Source organism: Anolis sagrei, chromosome 6 (genome assembly GCF_037176765.1).
Source record: "Anolis sagrei isolate rAnoSag1 chromosome 6, rAnoSag1.mat, whole genome shotgun sequence".
Taxonomy (NCBI): domain Eukaryota; kingdom Metazoa; phylum Chordata; class Lepidosauria; order Squamata; family Dactyloidae; genus Anolis; species Anolis sagrei.
In genome coordinates, this window is record NC_090026.1 from 29,670,732 (window position 1) to 29,679,478 (window position 8,747).

Consider the following 8,747-nt stretch of genomic DNA (forward strand, 5'->3'; position numbering starts at 1 on the left):
TGAATTGCCAGTAGTAACAATGGGTGCAAACAAGCTATAGAAGGCCAGGCATGGGATAGTGCAAACAGCGTATCATAGGGCCGGGTATTGGATGAAGTGCAGGAAACAAAATATTATTAGGGAACCTAGGGACTGCGCATTTATAACTAGGGACTAGGCGTTCTCAAAAGGTTCCCTATCTCAGATCCATGTAGGACTCATTTTTGGAAATATATTTTATAGTTGAATTTATAGGAAAAGTAAAACAAGTGTTGGGGAGGGGAGACATGAGATGCCAGGAGGATTCTTTTGGCACCTTAAAAGCCAACAGATTTATTATGACATAGGGTTTAACAGATGGAGTCTTCTTCATCAGATAGGCAAAGTGAATGTATGTTTGCGTACAATTATTTATCTAAATGGATTTCCCTCTCACACTTCATCATCCCTCTGCCCATCTCCTCCCAGTGATGGTTTTAACACCTTTGCTAATAGGTTGCAAATGACATGTTGACTTTCCTGATGTCTTTAGCACCTTCTCCTCCGAACAGTTTGGTCCAGCTGGGAAGGCAATGACCTGATCTTTGCACAAACAAGCAAACACAGCCGTTCCCAATCAATCTGAGTTGACCAGACTCCAAATGGATCCCTTCTATGCCTTCAGAATTTTGTTTTAAGAAAAAGAAACACAGGCACATAAGTATGCATAGATGGACATGTTCTCCAAAACGGAAATTCAGAGGGTGTATTTACAAACATTAACATTAGTATGTATTCATGTAATGTCAAGGGCTTTCATGGCCTGAATCACTGGGTTGTTGTAAGGTTTTCGGGCTGTATGGCCCTGTTTCAGAAGCATTCCCTCCTGACGTTTCATATGCATCTATGGCAGGCATTCTCAGAGGTTGTGAGGCATCCTCAGAGATTGTGAGACCTCACAACCTCTGAGAATTCCTGCCGTAGATACAGGTGAAACGTCAGGAGAGAATGCTTCTGGAACATGGCCATACAGACCAGAAAACTCACAACAACCTAGTATGTATTAATGTTTGTAAATGTTCACTTAGTTTTTCCATTCTCTGTTTCCTTTTGGAGCCGCAATGGAAGACAGTACAGCAGGCTGTCTTAAATTCCATACACTGCAATGTTTTCTTGAACAACCCTTGTCTTATTGATCTCAGTCCGGGACTTGGAAACTACCAATCAGAAATGTACTACACGATCGAGCACTAAGGGTACATCTATACTGCATAATTACTGCAGTTTGATGCCACTTTAACTGCCATGATTCAATGCTATAATATCATGGAAGTTGCAATTTTTCAAAAGTCTTTAGCCACCTCTGCCAAAGAGTGCTGGTGCCTCACCAAACTACACATTCCAGGATTCCACTGTATTGAACTTTGGAAGCTAAAGCACTGTTAACCTGAATTAATTCTGCAGTGGAGATGCACGCTTTGTACAACAGAAGAATTGTGAGGAAATATCAGGCTCTGCAGCTGCATGAATGACAATTTCAACAATGTTTTTACAATATTCCACTGACGAACTGAGTTAAAATTAATTCTAGTCTTCTAAAGGCAAAATGATGACAACCTCACATCTGTTATAGGGCTGTAAATGGACACCAGTAGCTTCTGTTGTATAAGTAAAGGTAAAGGTTTCCTCTGACATTACGTCAAGTCGAGTCCGACTCGACTTGACGTCGAGTCGGAGGGTGATGCTAATCTCCATTTCTAAGCTGAAGAGCTGGCTTTGTCTGTAGACACCTCTAACGTCATGTGGCCAGCATGACTGCATGGAGCGCTGTTACCTTCCCCGCCAAGGCAGTACCTATTGCTCTACCCACATTTGCATGTTTTCTAAATGCTAGATTGGCAGAAGCTGGGCCTAATAATGGGAGCTCACGTGCCAACCTTTCGGTCAGCAAGTTCAGCAGCTCAGCAGTTTAACCCACTGCACCACCAGGAGGCCTGTTGTATATTGGCCTCAAATCTCCGCTTTCATTCGGATCCAGTCTTAACAAAGTCTCAACTCTAGATGGCTGTCTAGGGCAGAAGTTTGGAAGCAGGTAAAGGGGAAAAATAGAAATACATCCTTCACATGAGTGCCAACCTTTCTACATCACTGTCTGTCTGCATGATCTTCTTGCAGCAGCTGAGGATGTGATCTATTGTTTCATCTGCTTCCTTGCAGAGTCTACATTTGGGATCTGTTGTCGACTTTTTCTGGCTTTGATGGCATTGGTTCGAATGGCTTGTTCTTGGACTGCCAGAATCAGGCCCTCCGTCTCCTTTTCAAAGTTCCATTTGTGAGCCACAGCCATGTTTTTTCATTGTCAATTTGGCTCTCAATTTTCCCCAGGAACTGTCTATGGAGAGCCTTCTTTTGCCAGTTTTTATTATTATTATTATTATTATTATTATTATTACGCGTTGCTGCAGCCCACTCTGATGGTCATGGAAGTTCTGTGTGGGAGGTTTGGCCCAATTCTGTTGTTGGTGGGGTTCAGAATGCTCTGTGATTGTAGGTGAACTATAAATCCCAGCATCTACAACTCCCAAATGTCAAGATTCTATTTTCCCCAAACTCCGCCAGTGTTCACTTTTGGGCATATTGAGTATTCGTGTAGAGTTTGGTCCAGATCCATCATTGTTTGAGACCACAGTGCTCTCTGGATGTAGGTGAACTACAACTCCAAAACCAAAGGACACTGCCCACCAAACCCTTCCAGTATTTTCTGTTGGTCATGGGAGAAATGTGTGCCAAGTTTGGCTCATTGGTGGGACTCAGAATTCTTGTTAATTGTAGGTGAACTATAAATCCCAGCAACTACAACTCCCAAATGACAAAATCAATTTTTTGAGTGAAGGACATACATTGGGTTGTTAGGTGTCTTGTGTCCAAATTTGATGTCAATTCGTCCAGTGGTGTTTGAGTTCTGTTAATCCCACAAAGGAACATTACATTTACATTTAAATAGATTATTTATTTATTTATTTATTTATTTACCTTACTTATATACCGCTGTTCTCAGCCCGAAGGCGACTCACAGCGGTTCACAACAAATACGAACAGCAAAAATTCAGTGCTACAGTATAGAAACAGTTATTATTATTATTATTAATGGGTTGTTGTAGGTTTTTTCGGGCTATATGGCCATGTTCTAGAGGCATTCTCTCCTGACGTTTCGCCCGCCTCTAGAACATAGCCATATAGCCCGAAAAAACCTACAACAAGCCAGTGATTCCGGCCATGAAAGCCTTCGGCATTATTATTATTATTATTATTATTATTATTATTTTACCAACGCAAAAACACAGTTTGACACAGTAAGCAAGATATAAATGCTGGATTTTGTATCACAAAATCACAAGTTGAACACTTCCCAAGCATTTAGGACTGATTAAATGTGGGTGTCTATTGACTCCAAATTAAAGTGGATTAAAACAACAACAACAACAACAACATGCCCAAATAGGGGGGAAGGAGAAACCCATAGACTGTAAATTAATCTGGAAGGTGGGGATCTAGAATCTATTCTGTTTTCCTGCCATGCCTTGACAATACATGCTTATGCTTAAACACAGTGCAATCTCTGCAAATGTTCTCCTAACATTGACAGAGCTTGCTTGGAGTTGCTTGACCTGTTTGCCTTGTTTCTTTTCCCCTTCAGCCCATTTACTTAAGTCTGATTATCCGTTGCTGCTAGCAGTTCTTTTGTTTACCAGTTCAGTTAGATTCTGCGTTTAATTAGGGTTCTTTTTTTCCTGGTTGAAAATCCTCCAGCCCGGAAAACACACAACAACCCAATCCTCCAGCCATTGCTGCATAATGAGGTAGTTGCATTTGTCCTAGCGTCAAAAGCCTCTGAATTCAGCGATTAGACCAGCAGAGGGGGTATAGCTCAGTGGTAGAGCATTTGACTGCAGATCAAGAGGTCCCTGGTTCAAATCCGGGTGCCCCCTCAAAACTATTTTTTTTAAATATTGAAAGTATAATTAATATAAATCGCTATTAAAGCAAGAAGAGATCTCGTCTATAAACTAATACGGTATATACTCTCTCTCTCTGTATATATATATCTATATAAATAAAAATATAATGTTTGGCTTGTAGGTTTTTTTGGGCTATATGGCCATGTTCTAGAGGCATTTTCTCCTGACGTTTCGCCTGCATCTATGGCAAGCATCCTCAGAGGTAGTGAGGTCTGTTGGAACTAGGAAAAAGGGTTTATATATCTGTGGAATGAGCAGGGTGGGACAAAGGACTCTTGTCTGTTGGAGCTAGGTGTGAATGTTTCAACTGACCACCTTGATTAGCATTTGGCAGTGCTTGGAGCAATCTTTTGTTGAAAGGTGATTACATGTCCTTGTTTGTTTCCTCTCTGTTGTTGTGCTGTTCTAATTTTAGATTTTTTAAAAATACTGGTCATAGAAACATAGAATCAAAGAATTGGAAGAGACCTCATGGGCCATACAGTCCAACCCCATGCCAAGAAGCAGGAATATTGCATTCAAATCACCCCTGACAGATGGCCATCCAGCCTCTGTTTAAAAGCTTCCAAAGAAGGAGCCTCCACCACACTCCAGGGCAGAGAGTTCCACTGCTGAACGGCTCTCACAGTCAGGAAGTTCTTCTTGATGTTCAGATAGAATCTCCTTTCTTGTAGTTTGAAGCCATTGTTCCATTGCATCCTAGTCTCCAGGGCAGCAGAAAACAAGCTTGCTCCCTCCTCCCTCTGACTTCCTCTCACATATTTATACATGGCTATCATATCTCCTCTCAGCCTTCTCTTCTTCAGGCTAAACATGCCCAGCTCTTTAAGCCGCTCTTCATAGGACTTGTGCTCCAGACCCTTGATCATTTAATTCACCCAGTGGTTTTTGAGTTATGTTAATCCTAAACAAACATTATATTATCAAAGGCTTTCATGGCCGGAATCACTGGGTTGTTGTAGGTTTTTTCGGGCTATATGGCCATGTTCTAGAGTCATTTTCTCCTGACGTTTCACCTGCATCTATGGCAAGCATCCTCAGAGGTAGTGAGGTCTGTTGGAACACCACATACAAACTATCTACAGACCCACATGCCCAGCTCCTTAAGCCACTCCTCATAGGACTTGTTCTCCAGACCCTTGATCATTTTAGTCGCCCTCCTCTGGACACATTCCAGCTTGTCAATATTTCTCTTGAATTGTGGTGCCCAGAATTGGACACAATATTCCAGGTGTGGTCTAACCAAAGCAGAATAGAGGGGTAGCATGACTTCTCTAGATCTAGACACTATGCTCCTATTGATGCAGGTCAAAATCCCATTGGCTTTTTTTGCCGCCACATCACATTGTTGGCTCATGTTTAACTTGTTGTCCACGAGGACTCCAAGATCATTTTCACACGTACTGCTCTCGAGCCAGGCATTGTCCCCCATTCTGTATCTTTGCATTTCTTTTTCCTGCCAAAGTAGAGTATCTTGCATTTGTCACTGTTGAACTTCATTTTGTTAGTTTTCGCCCATCTCTCTAATCTGTCAAGATCGTTTTGAATTCTGCTCCTGTCCACTGGAGTACTGGCTATCCCTCCCAATTTGGTGTCGTCTGCAAACTTGATGATCCTGCCTTCTAGCACGTCATCTAAGTCATTAATAAAGATGTTGAACAGGACCGGGCCCAGGACGGAACCCTGCGGCACTCCACTTGTCAGATTTTGTTCATTTTCATGGTTTCCTCCTTTCTGTTGAATTTGTCCACATGCTTGTGGATTTCAATGGCTTCTCTGTGTAGTCTGACATGGTGGTTGTGAGAGTGGTCCAGCATTTCTGTGTTCTCAAATAATATGCTGTGTCCAGGTTGGTTCATCAAGTGCTCTGCTAGGGGTGACTTCTCCGGTTGAAGTAGTCTGCAGTGCCTTTCATGTTCCTTGATTCGTGTTTGGGCAACGCTGCATTTGGTGGTCCCTATGTAGACTTGTCCGCAACTGCATGGTACACGGTAGATCCCTCTTGTCTTTTGCTGAACGTAGCATTTGTTGGATTTTCTTGGTGGGTCTGTAGATAGTTTGTATGTGGTGTTCCAACAGACCTCAATACCTCTGAGGATGCTTGCCATAGATGCAGGTGAAACGTCAGGAGAAAATGACTCTAGAACATGGCCATATAGCCCGAAAAAACCTACAACAACCCAGTGATTCCGGCCATGAAAGCCTTTGATAATATAATGTTTGTTTAGGATTAACATAACTCAAAAACCACTGGGCGAATTAAATGATCAAGGGTCTGGAGCACAAGCCCTATGAAGAGCGGCTTAAAGAGCTGGGCATGTTTAGCCTGAAGAAGAGAAGGCTGAGAGGAGATATGATAGCCATGTATAAATATGTGAGAGGAAGTCAGAGGGAGGAGGGAGCAAGCTTGTTTTCTGCTGCCCTGGAGACTAGGATGCAATGGAACAATGGCTTCAAACTACAAGAAAGGAGATTCTATCTGAACATCAAGAAGAACTTCCTGACTGTGAGAGCCGTTCAGCAGTGGAACTCTCTGCCCTGGAGTGTGGTGGAGGCTCCTTCTTTGGAAGCTTTTAAACAGAGGCTGGATGGCCATCTGACAGGGGTGATTTGAATGCAATATTCCTGCTTCTTGGCATGGGGTTGGACTGTATGGGCCATGAGGTCTCTTCCAACTCTAGGATTCTATGATTCTATGAATTGACACCAAATTTGGACACAATACACCAATCAGGCCATCACTCATAAAAACATTGAAAAATACAGAAGAAGGGACGTAAAAAGCCAGAAAATAAAAAAAGACATTATAATGCATGCACAAAACCAAATATATATATATACAAATATATACACACACATATATACACACACAAAACACATGCACAGACTGGGCCACAGTAATGCGTGGCAGGGAACGGTCACTATATATATATATATATATATATATATATATATATACATATAAAATAAGTAACAGGTCAGATAAGTTAACACAATGTTTACACCAACTGGGATGAGTGCAACTTCAGTTACTGAGCAAAAGGCAGGAAACAATATTTCAATGTGTTGTCGAAGGCTTTCATAGCCGGAATTACTGGGTTGCTGTGAGTTTTCCAGGCTGTATGGCCATGTTCCAGAAGCATTTTCTCCTGACCTTTTGCCTGCATTTATGGCAGGCATCCTCAGAAGTTGTGAGGTCTGTTGGAAACTAGACAAGTGAGGTTTATATATCTGTGGAACGTTTAGGGTGGTGATTCCCCTAGGCAGTAAGAAGCCAGACCTTGAAACCGCTAGGCCATTAAAAGCTAATCAAGGTGGCCAATGGAAACATTCACACCTATCTCAAGCAGTATTTTTTAAAAAGTTCTAATATCAGGACATAAAATAAAGAACAAAACTCAGATAACAGGGGAATTCCAGACAGGAAACAACCAGGGCCAGCTAACACATCTCAACAAAAGACTCCCCCAGGCAGGAAGCAGCCAGGCTTTGAAGCTGCAAGGCCATTCAATGCTAATCAACGTGGCCAATTGAAACATTCACACTTGCCTCAAGCAGACAAGAGTTCTTCTTCCCACCCTGGACTTTCCACAGATATATAAACCTCACTTCTCTAATTTCCAACAGACCTCACAACCTCTGAGGATGCCTGCCATAGATGTGGGCAAAATGTCAGGAGGAAATGCTTCTGGAACATGACCATAGAGCCTGAAAAACCCACAACAACCCAACAATATTAAATATTATTTCACCTCTAACAATGGGTTAGTTCTTGCCAATGAGCTTAAACTGTGTGTGTGTGTTGGGGGGGGGGGGGGGGGCAGACAGCAGTATGATAGATTCTATGGCATTGAAACATGGCTGTTAAAGTGGGATCAAACTACATTAACCCTACAGTGTGACTGCACTCTTAGTGGCTGAGATTTGAATTGATCAATGTGGGTTTGAGAAATTCTCATTCATAATAATTCATCCTAATAATCCATAAGAAGGAGTTGTAACTTTAGTGTAACCTGCTGTTGAAATCAGATCAGATCTGGCACCTCCATTCTTCAAGTTGCTACACAGAAAAACCACTGAAACCCACAAGCATGTGGACAATTTCAACAGAAAGGAGGAAACCATGAAAATGAACAAAATCTGGCTACAGTATTACAAAACTAAAATCAGGAGAGTAAATAAACACTCAGAAAACAAAGGAATTCCAGACGGAAAACAATCAGAGCCAGCTAATACCTCCCAACAAAGGATCCCCCCAGGCAGGAAGCAGCCAGGCTTGGAAGTTGCAAGGCCATTCAATGCTAATCAAGGTGGCAAACTGCAATATTCATATTTGCCTTAAACAGATAAGAGTTCTTTCTTCCACCCTGGACTTTCCACAGATATATAAACCTCACTTGCCTAGTTTCCAACAGACCCCTCAACCCTCTGAGGATGCCTGCCATAGATGTGGGCCAAACGTCAGCAGAGAATGCTTCTGGAACATAGCCATACAGCCTGGAAAACTTGCAGCAACCTATATCTTTGGCATTCCTAAACAGCTGCACTTTTAAAATCATTTCCCCTGCCCTACAGCTTTGACCAGTGAATGCAAAAGAGCAAGAATTTATTTTGAAACGGTCTGCTTGAAAACATTTTTTTTAAGTGTAGACATCCTAATCTTGCCAATTTGAGAATTGTTGTTATGTGTTTCCAATTCATTTCCAATTTACGGTAACTCTAAAGTGAACCTATACTGATTTTTCTTGGCAGAACTGTGCCTTCTACTGA

The 8,747-nt window shown here is 41.9% G+C and overlaps 1 non-coding gene across 1 annotated transcript; it reads left to right on the forward strand.

Annotated features, from left to right (window-relative positions):
• The first annotated feature begins 3,875 nt into the window (after positions 1-3,875).
• TRNAC-GCA (transfer RNA cysteine (anticodon GCA)) lies at positions 3,876-3,947 on the forward strand. Its single transcript has one exon. It is a non-coding gene; the product is annotated as a tRNA-Cys (tRNA).
• Positions 3,948-8,747: the final 4,800 nt, after the last annotated feature.